Below are 20882 nucleotides of genomic sequence, written 5' to 3'. Positions count from 1 at the left end.
TCGAACCCACGAACCGTGAGATCATGACCTGAGCCCAAGTCGGACGTTTAACCGACTGAGCCACCCAGGCGCCCCTGTATTCACTTTTTGTTTATGAGCTTTATAAAAAGAGAATCGTAAGTAATCTGCAAATTCCCTTTTCCTGCTGAATAGTGTGCCATTGTGTGCATTGTATTAGTCAGGGTTTTCCAGAGAAACAGAACCAATAGCATGTGTGTATCTGTAGAGAGAGATTTATTTCGAGGAATTGGCCTACGTGGTTATGGAGACTGACATGCCCAAATCTACAGTCTGGGCCAGGAGACACTATGCTACAGTCCAGGCCCTCCTGAAGGCCGGCTGAAAGAGGATTCTCTCTTGCTTGGGGGAGGGTCGGCTATTTTGTCCGTATCTTCAGCTGATTCGATTAGGATCCTCCCACATTGTGGAAGGCAATCTACTGATTAAAACGTTAATCTTATTCAAAAACACCCTAGCAGAAAAACCCAGAATAGTGTTTGATCAAGTACCTGGGCACTTTGTGACAGTCAACTTGGCCTATAAAATTAATCACATGCATAGACATTCTCTTCCACACTGGCCATTGTCACGCTTCCTTTTTTTAAACAAATTTTAAAATGTTTGTTTATTTATTCATTCATTCATTCATTCATTCATTCTTGGGGCGGGGAGGGGCAGAGGGGGGAGAGAGAGAGAATCCCAAGTAGGTTCTGTGCTATCTGCGCAAAGCCCGATGGGGGGCTCAAAGTCACGAACCGAACCGTGAGATCATGACCTGAGCGGAAATCAAGAGTCGGACGCTTAACCGCTTGAGCCACCCAGGCGCCCCTATTGTCGCACGCCTTAATTGTGCCCGTCTAATGGCTGTCCGTGTTCTTCTCCTTCTGGCCTTCATTTGCGTCTCTCTGGTCACTGATGAAGATGAGCATCTTTTCATGTGGGTGTTAGCAATCCATGGGTCCTCTTTGGTGACGCCTGATGAGTCTTCTGTATGTCTCTTGGGTTGTCTGTATTTTCCTTACTCATTTGTGTTGGTTCTTCTTCATTTGCATAGTAGCCGATTTGCTGGTTCGATGAGATACAGATATTGCCTCCTACCTTGTCCATGTGTTTTTATTGTCATTATGCTATCTTTTGTTAAACATTTTTAATTTCAGTGCAGTTCACTAGATTAAATCTTTTCTTTAATGATCTGGTACTTTTAATGATTTTTTGAAGGAAATCCTTCCTAGCCTTGAGTCTATAAAGATATTTATTTTCTTCTAACAAAAGTTTTTTTTAACATTTATTTATTTCTGAGAGATAGAGACAGAGTGCAGGTGGGGGGTGGGGCAGAAAGAGAGGGAGACACAGAACCTGAGGCAGGCTCCAGGCTCTGAGCTGTCAGCACAGAGCCCGACATGGGGCTCGAACTCACGAGCCGTGAGATCATGACCTGAGCCAAAGTCAGACGCTTAACCGACTGAGCCACCCATGTGCCCCTCTCCTAAGAATTTTAAAGTTTTGCTTTCCACATGAAGCCTTAGTCTATCTGAAGTTGATTTTTGTAATTTTTTTTTGTGTGAAGTAGGAATCCAGTATTATTTTCTTCCATGTAGATGACTGGTTGATGTGGCATCACTATTGAGAGACTCCTCTGTGCTTTGGGACACCACCTCTGCCATAGAGGAGTTTAGAAATATGTGTGGGTCTGTTTGTTTTCTTTGCTTTTTTTTAAATTAAAATTGACTTTTTTTTATTGTAGTAAAGTATGCATAATATAAAATTTACCAATTAAACCATTCTATTTTTTTTTTTTTTTTTAATTTTTTATTTTTTTTTTCAACGTTTTTTATTTATTTTTGGGACAGAGAGAGACAGAGCATGAACGGGGGAGGGGCAGAGAGAGAGGGAGACACAGAATCGGAAACAGGCTCCAGGCTCCGAGCCATCAGCCCAGAGCCCGACGCGGGGCTCGAACTCACGGACCGCGAGATCATGACCTGGCTGAAGTCGGACGCTTAACCGACTGCGCCACCCAGGCGCCCCAACCATTCTATTTTTTTAATTAAAGATTTTATTTTTAAATGCTTACTTTTGATTAAAAAACTTTTTAAAAAATGTTTATTTTTGAGAGAGAGAGAGAGAGAGCGAGAGAGCATGAGGGTGAGGGGCAGAGAGAGAGAGGGAGACACAGAATTTGAAGAGGGCTCCAGGCTCTGAGGTGTCAGCACAGAGCCCCATGTGGGGCTCGAACCCACTAACTGCGAGATCGCGACCTGAGCTGAAGTCGGATGCTTAACTGACTGAGCCACTCAGGCGCCTCATAGATTTTATTTTTTAAAGTAATCTCTACACAGAACATGGGGCTTGAACTCACAACCCCGAGATCAAGAGTCACATACTCCACCGATGAGTGATCAAGCCAGGCACCCCTACCATTTTAACCATTTTAACCATTTGAAATCGTTCACTTCTGGGGCGCCTGGGTGGCTCAGTCGATTAAGTGTCTGACTCTTGATTGCAGCTCAGGTCATGTTGTCACAGTTGGTGAGTTCGCGCCCCGCGTCAGGCTCTGCTCTAACAATGCAGAGCTTGCTTGGGAGTCTCTCTCTCTCTCTCTCTCTCTCTCTCTCTCTCTCTCTCTCTCTCTCTCTCTCTCTCTCTCTCTCTGCTCCTCTCCTGCTTGTTCACTCTTGCTGTCTCAAAATAAATAAACATTTAAATTGTGCGATTGTGTGGCATGAAGCACATTCCCATTGTTGTGCAACCACCACCACCACCCGTGTGCAGAGCTTTTCCATCTTCCCAGACTGAATCTGTCCCCATGAAATGACAGCTCCCCATTCCTCCCTACCTCTGGCCCTGAGGGTCTGTTCCTGGTCTGTGCCTGATCAGCTTACCACCACTGGAGACAACCTCCCTTCCTCCATTCTGCCTTTTGTTAAAGTGTTTGGTTTTATCTTCCTTATGAGTGAACCTCAAGGACGGAGACTCTCTAAGTGGATCTCTGTCTCCCTTAAAATTAGCACTTTTACAGTGAGCGTACGACGAGAGCTTCGTAAATGCTCATCATTGAGTACCGATTGGAATCGGGTTTGAGTGAGTTAGTAGGTTACACTCACTCAGGTTGGGACCCGTGAGAGATGCCACGAGTGTCAGGAGTGACCAGATACCCCCTTCATAACAGACGTGGAGGATATGGTGGCACTAGCCGGGTGGATTTGCTGGCTCTCCCTGACCCGCCTTCGGGCATGGCCTCCTTGAAGGTTCGCTGGGTCTCCCGAGCAGATATCTTTGCTCCAGATGGCGGCCTTGCATTGGTCTGCAGGGGAGAGGGAAGGAAAAGAGGCCTTAATGAGTCCAGTGGCGATGACCTCTTCTTTATTTTTATTTTTATTTTTTTGCTTTGTTCTTGAAGTGTAGTTGATGTACGATGTTATATTAGCTTCAGGTGCACAACGTGGTGTTTTGACAATTTTGCACGTTACGCGGTGCCCACCACGGTAAGTGCTGTTGCCGTCTGTCGCCACGCGGCGTTATTACCGCATTATTGCCTGCATCCCCTGCGCTGTGCTTTTCATCTGTCTCTTACTTATTTTATAACTGGAAGTTTGTACCTCTTAGTCTCCTTCACCTATTTTGCCCATCCCTGCACCCACCTCCCTTCTGGCACCCACCAGTTCTCCGTGTGTATGAGTCTGTCTCTGTTGTTTTTTGTTTGTTTTGTTTTTTAGATTTTACATATAAGTGAAACCAAATGGTATTTGTCCCTTAGCACAATATTCATTTCCCTTAGCACAATATTCTCCGGGTCCACATCCATATTCTTGCAAAGGGCAAAAGCTCATTCTTTTTTTATGGCTGAGCGATACTCCAGTGTGTGTGACACACGTACCACATCTTTGTTATCTGTTCATCTGTTGATGGACACTTGGACTGCTTCCGTATCCTGGCTATTGTAAATAATGCCGCAATAAACATAGCAGTGCATGTATCTTGTCAGATTAGTGTTTTTGTTTTCTTGGGTAAATACCCGGTATTGGAGTTACTGGATCATATGGTACGTCTATTTCTAACGCTTTGAAGAACCTTCCTACCATTTCCACAGCAGTCACACAAGTTTACATTCCTGCCAACAGTGCACGAGTGTTCCCTTTTCCCTGCATCCTCACCAACACCTGTTAATCGTCTTTTTCAGACTAGCCATTCTGACAGGTGTGCGGTGACATCTTATTGTGGTTTTGATTTGCATTCCCTGATGGTCAGTGATGTTGAACATCTTTTCCTATGTCTGTTGGCCATCTGTGTGTCTTGTTTGGAGAAATGTCTATTTCAGTCCTCTGCGCATTTTTCAATTCGTGTGTGTGTGTGTGTGTGTGTGTGTTGAGTCGTATAAGTTTTTATTTTGGGTATTAACCCCTTTCCAGATATATCACAAGCAAATCTCTTCTTCCATTCAGTACGTTGCCTTTTTGTTTTTTTGATCGTTTTTGTTTTTTGTTCTTTTTGCCATGCAAAAGCTGTTTATTTTCATTGGGTATAGTCCCAATAGTTTATTTTTGCTTTTGTTTTCCTTGCCTGAGGAGACTTACCCTGAAATACATTGTTAAGGCTGTTGTCCAAGAGGTTATTGCCTATGTATCTTCTGGGAATTTTATGGTTTCAGGTCTAGCATTTAGATCCTTAGTCCACTTGGAGTTTATTTTTGCGTATGGTGTGAGAAAGTGGTCCATGTGGCTATCCAGTTTTCCCAGCACAGTCTTTCCTAATGAAGAGACTGTTTTTTGCCTATCGAATATTCTTGCCTCCTTTGTCGAAGATTAATTGACCATATAAGTGTGGGTTTATTTCCGGCCTTTCTGTTCCGTGCCATTGATCTGTCTTTTTTGTGCCAGTTCCGTATTGTTTTGAGTACTTTAGCTTCGTGTGGTAGATCTTGAAATCTGGGATTATGGTGCCACCGGCCTTGTTCCTCTTGCTTATGATCTTTTAATGATAATCTCCACCCAGACAAGAAGCCTGTGTTTGGTAGCTGTCCCCTGCCCACCAAGAAGAGTGTGCTGCTGTTCCCCCGGGGAGGAGTTAGACATGGGGTAACAGACCAAGAGCACTGAGGAAATCCTCCTTCGTGGAAATCAGTGTAGAGGTCGTCGGAATACAAATGAAATTCATAGGCAATTGATAGATGAGTGTGGTGGGTGTGGTACCTGTCATCTGGTGCCCACGGGAAAGAGCTGTGCGGGGACAATAAAGCCAGCTGTGCTGGCTCCTCGGTGGAATTGGCTTTTTGTTGTTCCGTGGTACCTGGGTCTTGGAGGGCAACCAGAAGGAGAGTGGACAGAGGGATTTGGAGGGAAGGAGACGGAGATTTAGGGACACGATAGGCTGTCAGGTGCCAGACCAGGTGTTTTATCTCACCTAATCCCCTCCACAAGCTGAGACAGGACCTGCCGGTCTTCTTACAGCCGAGCACCCCGGCCCCGTTGGGCGTCCGGGTAAGGCTGCTGTGCCTGGTGCCGGTGTGGGGCTCGCCAGGCCTGGCGAGCCTGGGTACGGGGCCCGAGAGCTTGTCCTCTAGAGTCTGTCAAATGTGTAAAGTCCAGGTGTGTTTGGACAGTTTCTAACTCAACACAGCATTTAAAAAATGAATGGAAAAAAGCCTATGTGGCCTTTTTCTCAGTGTGAAGCTGAAAAGCGAAGGCTCAGTGGAGGGCCGTCGGGCAGTGACCCTATTGTACAGACTCCTGGTTGCGTCACTCAGGGCGCTGGGGAGTTTTGACCTGAATTTTGCAAGACAGTCTTCAGTTACTCTCCAATTACTGGATAAGCAGAAATAATGAAGTTGCTCATTGATGAGAAACATGGCAGACTCTGTCGTTTTCAAACTGTTGTTCTGGAGAACAAGTACAACCTTTTTTTAGCTGTCTTTTTTTTTTTTTTTTTTTTTTTTTAAGATTGTTTAAAAAAAATCGCTACTGGTTCTCTCTCTTTGTCTCTCAGTAATTTTGCTGCAGAGCGCTTGGGCAGGAGTATTTCACATAAATTCTTCCGTGGGCTGACCTTCAAGTACAGGACGTTTGCTCTAGCACCCAGGAGGACATTGGCTGTGCTAACGTGCTTACTTTGTGTTGACTCCGGCCACAAAAGTCTTCTTAAATCCAGTTCTGAATGAATTAAATCCCCATATGCTGTTTATAATTTGAAAACCCAGGTGTGTGCTTTGATTTCTAGAACTGTGTCCTGTTTCAAATACGGGAAGGCACTGTTACGAAGAAGCACATGCAAAGCTATTGAAAAGCACCAGTGAATTTTCAGTCTTTGTGAGGCGATAGGCTCAGCCCTTCCAAGCATGGTCTCTGGGTCAGAAAGACCAAGGGCAGAATCCTGCTTCTGCTGCTTCCAGCCCTTTCCCTGTGCAGAGCTCAGCCTCATACTTGCTAGTGCACAGTTCTTTTCTTAAAAATTAAAAACAATGTTTTAAAATATTCATTAGAGAGAGAGAGAGAGAGAGAGCGTTCACGCGTGCATGAGGAAGGGGCAGAGACAGTGGGAGACAGAATCTGAAGCAGGCTCTAGGCTCTGAGCTCTCAGCGCCGAGCCCAATATGGTGCTCGAACTCACAAGCCATGAGATCATGACCTGAGCTGAAGTCTGGTCTTTAACCGACTGAGTCACCCAGGTGCCCCCGTTAAAAAATAAAAATTAAAAAAAAAAATTTTTAAGTAGGCTCCACACCCAATATGGGGCTTTGAACTCATGACCCTGGGATTATGAGTCATATGCTCTACCAACTGAGCAAGCCAGGTAACCCCCCCCACCACCCAGTGCATTTCTGATAACAGCTCATCTTTTCTCGAGATTTATAAAAAACTATTTTTTGTTTTTATTTTTTACATGTTTATTTATTTTGAGGTGCCTGGGTGGTTCAGTCGGTTGAGCGTCTGACTTTGGCTCAGGTCATGATTTCACAGTTCACAAGTTCGAGCCCCGTGTCGGGCCCTTTGCTGATAGCTCAGAGCCTGGAGCCTGCTAAGGATTCTCTCTCTCTCTCTCTCTCTCTCTCTGCCCCCTCCCTCATACTCTGTTGCTCTCAATCTCAAAAATAAACATTAGAAAAAAAAATTTTTGTTTTTCTAATGTTTATTTTGAGAGAGTGCACAAGTGAGTGGGGGAGGGACAGAGAGAGAGGGAGAGAGAATCCCAAGCAAGCTTTGTGCCATCAGCGCAGAGCCCAACTCAGGGCTTGATCTCATAACCCTGGGATCATGACCTGAGCTGAAATCAAGAGTCAGGCGCTCAACCGACTGAGCCACCCAGGCACCCCCAAAAAACTTTTTTAAAAAATGAATTCTCATACAGTGGTATGTAATCCCTCCTCCTTTTATTGTTTTCAGTCTGCGAGCTGGCAGACCCTCAGAGCTTGCTGAGTGAACCAAGAGAGGCTCTGGAGGGGAGAGGCTGGGTGGGAAGGGAGGGGGCTCTGCTGAGGCTGGAGTGGGGAGACCAGGCAGTGCAGTCTCGTGGTTTGGTGGTAACCTCTGTCAACCCAGTTCATTGCTACAGTCAGATGCTCCCGCGTCCAGTGGTGCACAGCGTCAGCGACCTTGAACGGCCTTCAGCTTCCTTCAGGTCACCGGGCTCCCTTTCTTTGAGACTCTTTAGCAAACTGTTTTATTTCTTCACGCTTCGTCTTCCCTGGATGAATTTTAGAAGGAAGGCCACATTGCCACCGACTCCTCATAAAGGGTATAATGAACACTTATTAGCCAGTTGAATTTTTTATATTATTTTTTCTGCGATAAGCTTTTTATTTTGGAAAAAATTGAGGTATGCAGAAAAGTTGCAAAGACAATACAGAGAGTTCCCACAGGCTTTTCGCCCAGTTTCCCCGAATGTTAACATCTTATGTAACCGCAGCACACTTGGCAAAACCAAGAATTTCACGTTGGTACAGAGTTATTAGCTAAACTACAGACTGTGCTTGGATTTCACTGCTTTTTCCACTGAGATTCTGTCTGTTCCAGCATCCAGTCCAGGACATCACATCGCATTTATCCTGGTCTCCTTCATCTGTGACGGTTTCTGCCTTTCCCTGTTTTTCACGACCTTGACAGTTTTGAAGAGTGCTGGTCGGATATTTGGGGGGATGTCCCTCACTTTGGGTTTGCCTCATGTTTTTCTTTCACATTATTGGATGGGACTTATGAGTTGTGGGGAAGAATACAGCAGAGGTGAAGCGCCTGCCTGAAACCGTTTCAGGGAGCGCAGTGACGTCAGCATGATTGATCCCTGGTGAGGGTCACCTTGTAGGATGGTATTTTTACTCCTCAGTGTGACACATGGCTTGAGCAGCTCTGGCTCCCCAAAAAGTTGCCTTTCCCTTCCGGTGAGGGCCTCTCCTCTGCCGTGTGTCTCTTCCCAGAGTAAGCACCCGTGCTGTGGGCCTGCCGGGTCCCGTGAAAACACGATTCTGGGAGCATTGAACAATTTTCTCAATCACAAGTGAAACGAGGCCAGCCCTCCATTGGTAATTGTTGAAACTAGGGGTCATGATTCTAGTCTTTTTACTTTTTATATGGTTGACGTTTTCTTTTTTTTTCTTTTTTTTTTTTTAACATTTATTCATTTTTGAGAGACAGAGTGTGAGTAGAGGAGGGGCAGAGAGAGAGGGAGACACAGATCTGAAGCAGGCTCCAGGCTCCGAGCTGTCAGCACAGAGCCCGACACGGGGCTTGAACTCATGAACCATGAGATCATGACCTGAGCTGAAGTCGGACACTTAACCGACCGAGCCACCCAGGCTCCCCTACGGTTGACGTTTTCTATAAAAGATGAAGAGGAAAACATTTCCAGTCTACAGATACAATGAATCCCACATGGTTTTGAGGGTGTAGGTGTTATGATGTTGGTTGTTGCCAGAGTCGTTTGGGCTGGTAGGACTCATCTTGAAGGTACTTGGTTCTTCCCCAAGGCGTCTGTGGGAAGACAAGCTTGTGTATAAAGCAGTGTTAAGTGGTACTGCTAATAATTATGTAATGAAAGTATTTCTTAACGTCATAGACGTAGCACAATAATCGGTGTGCCGTCAGAAATGAATCCTGCAGAAAATGAGGTCGTAGATGGGTTGGAATACGTTTGTGGAACAGACAGAAAATCTTCACTATTGTCACATTAATTTGTTGGAAAGAGCATCTGAATCTAATGAATTTGGACGTGGCCTATTTCTTATATATGCACTGTTTTGAACATTACACATTGTGAATCTGGCGTTTCGATAAATGAAGCAGAGAAATACTGGTACCAGTTAAAGGTCCCAGTCCCTCTCCCCCCCCCCCCCCCCCCCCCCCCGAGCCTCAAGACACTTTCTAACAGGTAGGGAACTGGAAGTGGATTTGGAAGGGGCACACTGGGGGAATAAGCACAAAGGGCCCCAGGGTCTGGGTCAGCTTGCTCTTCGTGTCCATCTCCTCCCCCCCCCCCCCCCATTCACCCGCCAACACAGTTACAGAGTGAGGAGTCGTAAAAGTGAACACTGTCATGAAGCATCATAAGCATGCTTGGTGCCACATTTTAAGAAGATCTTGGCCTTGGAAGTCAATGCTCTGGACTGTTTATAAAATTTCCCCCAGCCCTGGGGCACCTGGGTGGCTCAGTCGGTTGAGCATCCGACTTCGGTTCAGGTCATGATCTCACATCTCATGAGTTCGAGCCCTGCGTCGGGCTCTGTGCTGACGGCTCAGAGCCTGGAGCCTGTTTCAGATTCTGTGTCTCCCTCTCTCTCTGCCCCTCCCCTGCTCACACTCTGTCTCTCTCTCTCTCTCTCTCTCTCTCTCTCTCTCTCTCTCTCTCTCGCAAAGATAAATAAACATTAAAAATTAAAAAAAAATAAATTTGCCCCAGCCCTAATCCAGGTACATAGGTACTGTCACAGGACCGTCTTCCCTGTCACGACCTTTATACAGCTTTGCGTGCGTATGTCGTTGTATGGGTTCGGTGGTCACCCAGCTCTGTGGGTCATGTGTGTTGCCAGAAGCACTGGGATCTTTGTCCCCTCTTAGGGAAGGGGCTATCTGGCAGCTGACTCCCCTTTCTCAGGGTTCTCACTGGGAGGCATCAAACTGTGAGAGCCTGAGAAGTCTCCCCTGCCTGTGTGTGGATGGCCCTGGGGACGGGGCCTTCATTTGGTTCTGTTCTTCTGGTAACCTCAGATGTGCTTACCCTCCACAATGGCTCCCTCAGACCCGCCTCTGCGTGGAGTTAATTTGGGTGATGCCGAGGTCTTAAAGAAGCACTCTACTGTGGATGAGATCGTTGGTCTGAGCGTCTTCTGCTTTTGGATGCGGCTGGAGAGCCTTGACCCCTCCTAGGACTTAAGTATGTGTACGGAATTGGTTTATAAGATCTCAGACGGAGTTACGGAGTGAATTGTGGGGTACGCCCAGGAACCCCATCCCTTGGCTTTCCCACGTGAAATACTGCACAACCAGTGAGACCAGCTGCAAGGGTGACGCGCCTCCCTCTGGAGGTTCGGTGTCAGGCTTTGGTTGATGGCATCTTTGCTCCAGGATTTGTCCAGAACGGGGGTTTTATGGAAGCCTTGCAGGCAGGGGTTCGCCCCCTGGGTGTGCCGTGCCCAGAGGCTTCCGAGCGTTGCGGTCCCGAGTGCCCTCTGTGCAGCCGTGGGCCCTCCACAGGCCTGCCTCGCACTGCCTTGGAGTCACCCGTTTGGGTTTAAACTATTGTAAGGAACTCCATTTATTCCTTCATTGTAAAATCAATGCACGTACTTTGTAAAATACAAGTACAAATTATTCAAAAGAAGAAAATCACTGTCGGTACCTTGATGTTCACTTCTCCAGAGCATTATGTTTACCACACACAAATGTGATTTTTAGAAACAAATGGGATCATATGATTTAAGCCGTTTGTAACCTGTCTTTTTTTCTCTTTTTTTTAAATGTTTACTTATTTATTTTAAGAGCGCGAGAGTGAGAGAGAGGACAAGTGAGGGAGGGGCAGAGAGAGAAGGAGAGAGAGAATCCCAAGCAGGTTTCTCACTGTCAGCACGGAGCCCCATGTAGGGCTCAATCTCATGAACCGTGAGATCATGACCTGGGCTGAGATCAAGAGTTGGACGCTTAACCAACTGAGCCCTTGTAACCTGTCCTTTACTTCAGTCTCACTCACGGGAGAAATGGGCTCCTCGTCTATACTCTGTCTTGAGCCGGGTCACCGGGCACGGATGTGGGGCAACCACTGCCAGGCTGAACAGTTTGCTCTCTCCTGCGACCCCTGCCAGGGTGCACGCCGTGTGCCCCTGAGACCTGTCCCGGACTCAGCCCTCTCTGCTGCTCAGCCCGGTTGGCTTCTGGGCAGAGCCCCCACACTTTATTTTCCTTCGCAAGACCATCTGAAGCAGCCCCGTCCATATCCATACGTGGTTCCTCGTGGTCACCGTGGGTTTGCCTCCATTCGGATTGCGTCGTTGATTTTCCGACCTGTATTGGTCACCTGCCCTCTGAATTTCCTGGGGTGCTGCTGCCACCCGAGTCCCTGCGTCTTTGCCTACTATGTTTCCACCCTATCCTAGGAGAGTCCCCTTTGATCCTTCCGCGACTTTGGCTGTGGTCAGCATCATGGGGCTGACCTCAGCGGCCACCATGTAAAAATGCCCTGTGTGTACATTACCTCCCTTCATCTTCCCGAGCCCCGGTGTGGCAACTGAGGCTGTCTTCGTGTCACAGGTGAAGGAGCTTAGAAGCCTGCCAGGGTCCCGCACCTGCTCACCACTCTGCGCCCCTCTCTGTTGCTTGGCCCCACTCAGCTCCACCTTGCCCATGGAGGCCAGCCTGTAATGTCCTCACTTGGCAGGGTCTCATGCCTTGTCGAAGTACAACTGGGAATGTTGTGTTTAAGATTGTTTAGAGTAGGCTTCAATTTTAAGTGGTAAAAGTAGAAGGAAAACATGAGATTTGTAAAACGAGATACACTTTTAAGTTTGTCGTTGGTATTCTATTTATAATCCCATTTCAGACCTGAGAATGGGAGCTTTTAGGGTTAGAGAGAGTGTCTTTTAAATTGAATTTTTGGGGCGCCTGGGTGGCGCAGTCGGTTGGGCGTCCGACTTCAGCCAGGTCACGATCTCGCGGTCCGTGGGTTCGAGCCCCGCGTCAGGCTCTGGGCTGATGGCTCGGAGCCTGGAGCCTGTTTCCGATTCTGTGTCTCCCTCTCTCTGCCCCTCCCCCGTTCATACTCTGTCTCTCTCTGTCCCAAAAATAAATAAAAAAAAAAAAATTGAAAAAAAAATAAATTGAATTTTTAGCCCTGGGGGGCTCCGTTGGTTGAGTGACCAACTCTTGACCAGCTTGCATCATGATCTCACCGTCTGTGAGTTCAAGCCCCACATTGGGCTCTGTGCTGACAGTGAGGAGCCTACTTGGGATTCTCCACCCCCCCCCCCCGCCCCGTCCCTCCCCTGCTTGCTCTTTCTCTCTTTCAAAATAAATAAAAATAAACTAAAAAAATAAATAAATAAATTGAATTTCTACAACACTCAACAGTGCCTGCAGACTTTAGATTCATTCATTAAACTCTAAATGTATATTTACAGGCCGGGCTGAAGCACAGTATTCTTGAATAAGGGTTTGGATGCCCCCTATTTCTTGGCACATCGGGATTCTCGATCTTCTCCCATCTTTCCCATCTTCTTTGTCGCTGGCACTGGTCTAATTGCAGGAGAAGGTAATGAGAACATTCTGGGATGCTTGGGATCGTGATTTCACTTATTTACATATTTATACCTCTCCCGGTTTCATGAAGGGTTTGAGTCGGTTGTTTGGGATTATCAAAAAAAGAAAAGGCAAGAACTGAATTCTTCCTTTGCCATCTCCAAAGCAACAATAAAACATGTTTAGTTCTTTAACTTTTTTCAAAGTTTATTTATTTTCAGAGAGGGAGAGAGAGAGAGAGAGGAAATGAATGGGGAGGGGAGGGGCAGAGAGAGAGAGAGAAAGAAAGAGAAACCCAAGCAGGCTCAGTGTCCAAAGTTGGACGCTCAACCGGCTGAGCCACCCAGGTGCCCCAGAACAGGTTGAGTTCTGATAAGGCCCTCAGAGGTCTCCCAGAGCTCTCCCACACCGTCACGGCATGCTTGTGGGACCCAGGACTCCGCTGGCAGAGGGAACCAAGTGTAGAGCTCTGTGCACTGTCACCACTGTGTGACCATCGGCAAGCCACCTCCCTAGAGCTCTAGTTTTCTCTTCCAAAAGATGGGGTCAGGCCTCCCACCTTGCAGGGTTATCAGGAAGTATAGTCGTTGTATGTAAACATCATGGCAAATGTGTATAAAATGTCATAAATAGTCCCTAATTTTACCTAATATTTGTAGAATTTCTAAACACCAGTTCATGATGGTATATTTACTGCCATGGGGCCAAAGTATCAACATTGTAATTATTCTTTACAAAGCTAGAGATATTTAGCTTGAGGCTCTTGATTTATTCTGAAGTTGTATGACCTGCTTTTTAGTGTCAAATGCCTTTTTTATTATTAAAATGTCTTTGAAATGAAATAATGGGAGGTGATTGGTTTTTCTTCTTGTTTTAGTGCCCTTGGTGGACAAAATAACCCTGGTGGGTAAAGTTGGGAGCTTCCGTCTGGTGCCCTCTCCCCTCCTGGGGGAGGGGGGAGCCTCAGCCCCTTCCTTACCTGACTCCACCCATGGCCCAGCTTCCGGAGAGTTTTCCCATCTCCCCCACCCTCCTAGGTGGGGCTCCTCGCTTCCCATCTGTTAGGTAGCACCCGTCACACTGGGTGGTCCCCTGCGTGCTTGTCTCCCTACCCTCCTAAACTCTAAGCTGCGTAAGGACAAGTGTGGGGAGCGATTTAGCTTGTAATTCCTGGAGCCTGGCACAGAGAGGGTGCACACACATACAAGAGGGGGAAAACCGCCAGTAACACTCGAACACAGCCTGTCTCTAACTTTATTCCTGCAGATACCCAAAACTCACCACAAATCTTGCTCACCACTCCTTTTTGAGTTCAGACCTTCCTTCAGGGATCAGTTTCCATCTTCAGCGTGTTGACCCAGGAGGGCCTGAGGGGGCCCCAGAACCGAGAATGACATCTTAACCACGCACGTGTTGTGTTAGAAGCCCAGGGGTTTCATCTCGCGATGGCACGTTATCAAATGTGTAAGAAAAGAAATTAACATTTTTCATATCGCATTGGTGCTTTGAAGTTTTTCTCAATTGGGCTTTCTGCTTTAATTAGTCTGGCTCATTTTTTTCTTTAGCTTTGGGCAAGTGCCAGGGAAGCAAAGAAGCTTATATAAAGGGTTTTAAAGGGTTTTTTTTTTTTTTTTTCCCCAAAGATAGAACCTGGTACTTAGTTCAGCTTGTTCTGGCACCTCCTTCTTTGATCGAGAAATTTGGCTTGGATTGTTCCTTTTTGTATACACATGTGGGAAAAGTAAAGGCAAAGACGGCTCTATTTATGTCTTCTTCCATAGAAATATGAAAGGCTAACAAGTAGGATTTGAACACGGCCACTACTCTCTCCACCAACCAACACCAGATAACCCATCGGACTGCTTTCTAGAACCCATTTAAATTCTAGAATTTCAGGGGCGCCTGGGTGGCGCAGTCGGTTAAGCGTCCGACTTCAGCCAGGTCACGATCTCGCGGTCCGTGAGTTCGAGCCCCGCGTCGGGCTCTGGGCTGATGGCTCAGAGCCTGGAGCCTGTTTCCGATTCTGTGTCTCCCTCTCCCTCTGCCCCTCCCCCGTTCATGCTCTGTCTCTCTCTGTCCCCCCAAAAATAAATAAACGTTGAAAAAAAATAAAAATAAATAAAAATAAACAAAAAATTCTAGAATTTCAGATTTACTTATCATCTGAGGAGAAAGAAAAGCTAATAATTGTAATTATCGCATTAGATTTTACTTGCTTACCGACTGTCAAACGGCCATCGAAACCTGTCACCGAGAGCTGCCCTTTCTAATCCGCTGACTAGACGTTCTCGCACTCTTTACTGCAGTGCTAAGGGAGAGCCGAGTTCACCTGGTGAGGGGGTAGGGCCCTCGGGTTCATCGGGATCGTTTGTGCCTGTTAGGGGACCGGCTGTTCTAAGAACTGAGACCCAGTGCAACACACGCACGCTGACACCGCCTGGAGCTCAGAGGCACCTTGCCGTGTGGTCCTCGGTGAAAGCAGCTTTGCTGCACTGGCCCTGCAGAGTGGGGACAGTTCCGATGCTCAGGTTGCGCACAGGGCTTTTCTTCTTTTCCTGTCTCTCTTGCCTTCTCCCCCACAGTCCCTCCTCCCTGCCTGCTCCCCTCCCCTTTTCTCCTCATTGAGATATTAATGTCCATACAACCGAATGGACCCATTTAAGGGCTTTGACTAGTGGATACGCCTGTGTAGCCACAGCCCCAAGCAAGACAGAGAACATTTCCATCGCTTCAGAACTTCCCTTGTGCCCTGTGCACTCCGCCCCCACCCGGCCTGGCTCGGCCCCGGCCCTGCCCGGCCCAGCCCAGCCCGGCCCCAGCCCGGCCCCAGCCCCAGCCCCAGCCCCAGGCACACACTGATCCCCTCCCGGTGGGTTTGTTTGGCCTGGTTTAGAGCTTCGTGTCAGTGGAGACACACAGCAGGCACCCTTTCGCGCCCGCCCTCTTTTGCTCACCACCAAGTTTCTGTGATTCACCCGTTTGCATCTGTCGGAAGCTCATTCCTTTTAAGTGTCGAGGAGGAGTTTCCTGCCCCTCACGCAGCTGAGTTTCCGCGTCCCGCCGTATGGAGAAGTGTGATAGAGAAATCAGGGCCCCGCGGAAGTGCGTGCCTGGTTGGTCTGTGGATCCCCTTGTCCCAGCTCCCCTCCGCACTGAGGAAGGCTCTTCCTGAGGAAGAGCACAGGAGGCACCTTCTCACCCCGGCGGTCACCAGTTGAGAATCTTGAAGAGTTGGCTTCTCAATATGACTCCGATCTGGTTGGCGCCAGCCTGCGGTAGTGGATACGATCCTGGTTTGCCTTTCCGGACGGAGATGGGGAGATGGGCATTGCTGCCGGTGTGGGGCCTTGTGACCAGAGGGGTCTGCTAGAGCTTCTGCATGACTTCCGCCGTCCCGGCAGGTGCCAAACCACCAGGCTCTGCGTTGAGCGCTCGCTAAGTTCAGGGACACGAGAACGAGAACCGCGGAGCCCAGCTAGCATGGGGCCGCCAGGTACCTCCCCCCCTCCCCCCAGCACCTGCCTCTGAGCTGTCCGGCTCGTCTGGGAGCTCCGTTTAGCCCGGGAGGGACGACTGAAGCGCAGAACTGCAGTCTGCACTGTTTTGTTAACATCCTGATTACTGTGTGTCCATAACCTCTTTAAGGGTCACCTTGCAAGAGGCAGTAGTTGCTTAGGGCTGGGGAAGGGGCGGGGAAGACGGGAGGGAGAAGGAGGTGGCAGCTAAAGTGCGCGGGGTTGCTTTTTGAGGTGGTAACAATGTCCTGAAATTGGGACGTTGGTTGCCCAACTCTCTACATTCACTAAAGACCATTGAATTAGATATACTGTAAATTGCGAATGGCTGAATTATATGGTATGTGAATTACATCTCAGTAAAGCTGTTTTGGAAAAAGTGTGGCATTAGAGCAAGGGCAGACCGGTAGCAGAATGGGGGAAAAATCACATAGTGGAAGTCCCGTTCTCGCCCCCATGTGACATGACCTGTTGCCACATGTCCTCCTGTCCCTCACGAGGCTGGCTCCGTGGGAGGCCTGAGCCTGGTGGAGAGACCGTGGGCTTTGAAAGTATCCGGTAGACCTGACTCTGAATCCTACTCTGCCATTATTTGCTGGGTGGTGCTGGGCAGGTTGCCTGACTTCTCTGGTGGTTTCCCTTCTGTAAAACGGGGCTAGCGGTACCTATCTTACGGAGTCTTTTAGAAGAGCTCGGTAAAGGCAGCCGTTTCCGCCCCGCGCCGATCATTTAACAAAGGTGTCAGAGAGAGGAGGCAGCCTGCCTGGTGTCGTCCTGACGTCTGGGGCTTACGCTGGGCTGGTGAACTGCAGGGCCAGGACTCAGCCATTGGCTGAGGACGGAGGTCATGGAGGCTCTGGTAGCGTTTAGCTGACTTGCTGGCCTGGGTCCCTGAATTTCTTTTCCTGCCTATCTACGTGGTTTGAGTAGGCCGATGGCAAGCTCTTGGAGAACCCTCTCCTGTCCCTTTCTTCGTGGAGCCCTCTCCGACCCTGCTTCCCACCCTGGGTCGCTGCCGCCCTCGCAGTGTTCCCTCTGCCCCTGGTTCATGTTGGTTCTCGCAGTCATCAGCCCGTGCTCTGTTGATTTATTTACACGTGTGTCCTGCCCCGACACTGAGCAGTCCCGGGCAGGGACCTTGACTTTCACAACCATGGGGCCCCCGAGGCCTTAAGCACTGTGCCTGCCACTAATGTTTGTTGAATGAATGCCCAATGGTTTCAAGTCTGGTGACAGAAACCAGACTGGAACTGGAAATACCAGTTTAGGCACCAGGTGCCAGAGGTTAGCAGGTGGGTTTCCCTGGAGCAGTGTTTCTGTCCCAGGACTGCCTTAGGGCGGGAGAGCTGCCTGAGACAGTCTTGTCCTCTGCCAGAGGGGCAGGACAGCTTGTCTCTTGCTGGGAACTGGGAACGCACTGGTGAGGTGTGGCCGAGGTTGTGGGGAGCGGGGAAGAACGCCCCAGCCACGCTGGAAGGAAAGCTGGGCTCGTTACTTCATAGTCCCACTGCCATCTGCATTTTTCTTTTAAGTTTATTTATTTTGAGAGAGAGAGAAAGAGAAAAAGCACAAGCGGGGGAGGGGCAGAGAGAGAGGGAGAGAGAGGATCCCAATCTGACATGGGGCTCAAACCTACAAACCGTGAGACCAGGACCTGAGCCAAAATGAAGAGTCGGAGGCTTAGCCGACTGAGCCACTCAGGCACCCCTGCTCTCTGCATTCTTAATTCACTTCAGATCAGATTTTTATTACACAGCAGCTGTATCCGAGATTCAGTTCTGGTTTATCGAGGGAGGCCACAGTGGCGAGGCAGCGGGGTGGGGGGAGTGGTTAACAGCTGGATTCAGGAAGCTGATTCAGATCTTAGCTACCCCCGTGTGCCAGCTTTGGGACACAGGGCAGGTAATAGAATATTTCTGGACCTCAGTTATCTCATCTGGGAAATGGGAGAGGCAACAGTGCCCTGATGGGATTATTTTCATGATTAACCATAAAGTAAGCATTGTATAAATGTTCACCAAGCAGCTTGTGTTTGTTGGATTACAAAAAAAGTAAAGAGAATGAGGGTCTTAGAAAAACAAAATGAATAAATCTATCTCGCCACGATTGTCCTCTCCCGTAACCAAGAGTCCCACGATTGTCCTCTCCCGTAACCAAGAGTCCTAAGTGGGCCTCTGGGGCGGGGTTTTCTGTCATGCCAACCGATGAAGAGGAAAGGTAGATGATCATCTGGCTCTACCAGAACTCAGGTGTTTCTTCTTTCTTAGTGGAAGAAAATACCCCCAGAAAAGGACTTTTGTGACCATACTTTGTGCTTAAATTTAGTTAAAACGCTTTGGAAGGTAAATGCCAGGCTGTTAGTTGTAGAAAGCCTGTCTGCGTGTCGTGGTCAGGTACACCGAAGTAGTCTCTAGAAACATTATTTAGCCTTCTCCAGCCTTAGTGTCCATCACTGGACAAAATGACCTTGAGGGCCATTAACCCCCCCCCCCCCCCAGCAGTTCCCGGGATGAAATAGGCACCTCCCTGCAGGCCAGAGGACGCCGGAGGCCCGGTGCGGCTGGCCTAGAGCTCCAGCGTGTGTCCCTCTGTAAGGGTGGGGGGGAACCGAGCAGACTGTGGGGTACAGCGAAGTCTGCGTTGGGCTGACTTCTGTGGGGATTTTCTTTCGGGGGCCAGAGGGTGACGTGATAATTTTCCAAGTAGTGTGAATTATTATCACATGTCAAGTAATTGAGCCTTGCGTCGGCATGGTCATTGCTTTATTGGTGTTTTTCCACTAAGGCATTTCTATAAAAACTCTTTTTTTTAACGTTTTATCTATTTTTGAGACGGGGAGAGACAGAGCATGAACAGGGGAGGGTCAGAGAGAGGGAGACACAGAATCTGAAACAGGCTCCAGGCTCTGAGCTGTCAGCACAGAGCCCGATGTGGGGCAGAACTCACAAACCGAAAGATCATGACCTGAGCTGAAGTCGGACGCTTAACCGACTGAGCCACCCAGGCGCCCCTCCACTAAGGCATTTCTAAACACAAGATTCTGGAAAGATCTTCTTAACCTATTCTCTTTCATGTTGTAAGGTCAGACTAGAGGCCCGTGTTGCAAGGAGGGAAGGATCCAGTTCTGGCCACCGCCACTTAAACGTAGCGTCTAGCTTGCCATAGGGGTTGGGGGAGGGGTGCACATTGTATCTTCTGGGAGGGTACTTTGGGGAAACTGAGATCTTAAAACATTTGTTTCTTGTGTTTTTACACATTAGTTTCAACATCTGTTCTTTTTTGTAGTGTTTGTATTTTTTAGTATTGTTGCATACGTTTTAAAAACGAGACACAATGTATACATACAAGTGCACATATTACACGTTTGCATACCAGTGAGTTTTCACAAACGGAGCACACAAACAGCTCAGGAAACAGAGCCCTGCTCAGAAGTGCTCGTGGCAACCCTTTCCTGCCTAGTCCCTTCCCGTTCTGCCCTGGCTTCAAGCAGCGTAGGATGTTTGTGTCGGCTCTTTACTTTAACTCAGGGGAACTATGCAGTATGTATTCTCATCGGCACGTATATTTAAAAATGAGTTAGGACCCCTGCCCCTTCCCCTAAAGTTACGTTATTCTTTTTCCTTCGCTTTTAATTCTTTGTAAAGCTCCAGGAGGAAGGGTGTTTTCTGCGTTTAGTTTTTATTCTGGCGACTCCCACTCGCGCGTTTGAGGGCCTCCGGAGGCCGCCTGTGCTGCTGAGAGGTTGAGCCGCTTTCGCCTCGCTGTATGGAGTCCCAAAGAGAAGTTGAGTTTTACGTGTAGGGACCATGTAAGATTATCCCCTGCAAGTAAGTCCCTGTCCCATGATCTCCCGTGACTCCTGGCCCCTTAGCTCCAGCGCAGGTCTCTTTGCTCCTACCTGGAAGGATCCCAAGTGCAGCAGATTCTAAGGCTGTCGTGTGCAGTGTCAGTCAGTCGATGGACAGGTTGATTTGGGGAGGGTCCTATGCCTTGTGTCCCCAGATCTCCTCTGTCTGACTTTCTCTCGAGTACTGAGATTTCTGTTGGGCCGCTTTCTGAAAAGAAAGCGCTTCCGTGAGGGTCCCAGCGGGCCCGGAGCGGAGGTCTGCGGACCTGGTGCCTGGAGGGTGCCTGCAGCGTGGAGGCCCGACCTTATCTCGCTGCCAGGAGTCGGCAGCCAACAGGAAATGATGAAATGCGCCGGGAGAATTCGGCGGGGAGCTGGAGGTCAGACACGCCAGCAGGGCCGGGAGGAGGCAGGTACGGAGGGAGGCTGAGCTGCAGAGGGAGGCAGTCGAAGCTGGCGTTTGACAGAAAAACGTGAGTGTGCCATCTGAGGCGTGTATTTCCTTGAGGGGAGACCTTTGTAAGAGCAGAGTTGTCATTGATTTTTTTTTTGCCCCCTGGGTGCTTGGGTTTAACAGAAATCTCACCTTTTAAACACACCTCGTCTTAGAGCTTCTCGATGGAAACGTTCACCCGGTTCAATAGGAACCGAACTAGCGTGGAGTGTTCTCTCCAAGATGCTTTGCGAAAATGTCGGAGTAAATGTTTGATTTCTTGCTTGGTGAATAGATTTTTGGCCGAGACAAATGAAAGGTCGGGCTTTATCATCTTGACTCTGGTTTTAGAGCACACGTGCATGCTTCATTCCCAA

The 20882-nt window shown here is 48.4% G+C and overlaps 1 protein-coding gene across 2 annotated transcripts in view; it reads left to right on the top strand.

Annotated features, from left to right (window-relative positions):
* Window positions 1–20882, top strand: part of PACSIN2 (protein kinase C and casein kinase substrate in neurons 2) — a 135874-nt gene that overhangs the window by 30369 nt on the left and 84623 nt on the right. Inside the window, exon 1 of one of the 2 annotated variants that reach the window (XM_045062472.1) lies at window positions 20422–20545. The exons of the other annotated variant lie outside the window; for it this stretch is intronic. The gene's annotated coding sequence lies outside the window, so the exon portion shown is untranslated. Of the gene's footprint in view, window positions 1–20421; window positions 20546–20882 lie in introns of those variants that run through there. 2 annotated transcript variants of the gene reach the window in all.

The sequence above is a fragment of the Felis catus genome, chromosome B4 (genome assembly GCF_018350175.1).
Source record: "Felis catus isolate Fca126 chromosome B4, F.catus_Fca126_mat1.0, whole genome shotgun sequence".
Lineage (NCBI taxonomy): Eukaryota > Metazoa > Chordata > Mammalia > Carnivora > Felidae > Felis > Felis catus.
Note: the sequence above shows the minus strand (reverse complement) of the source record. Positions and strands in the feature narration are given on the sequence as shown.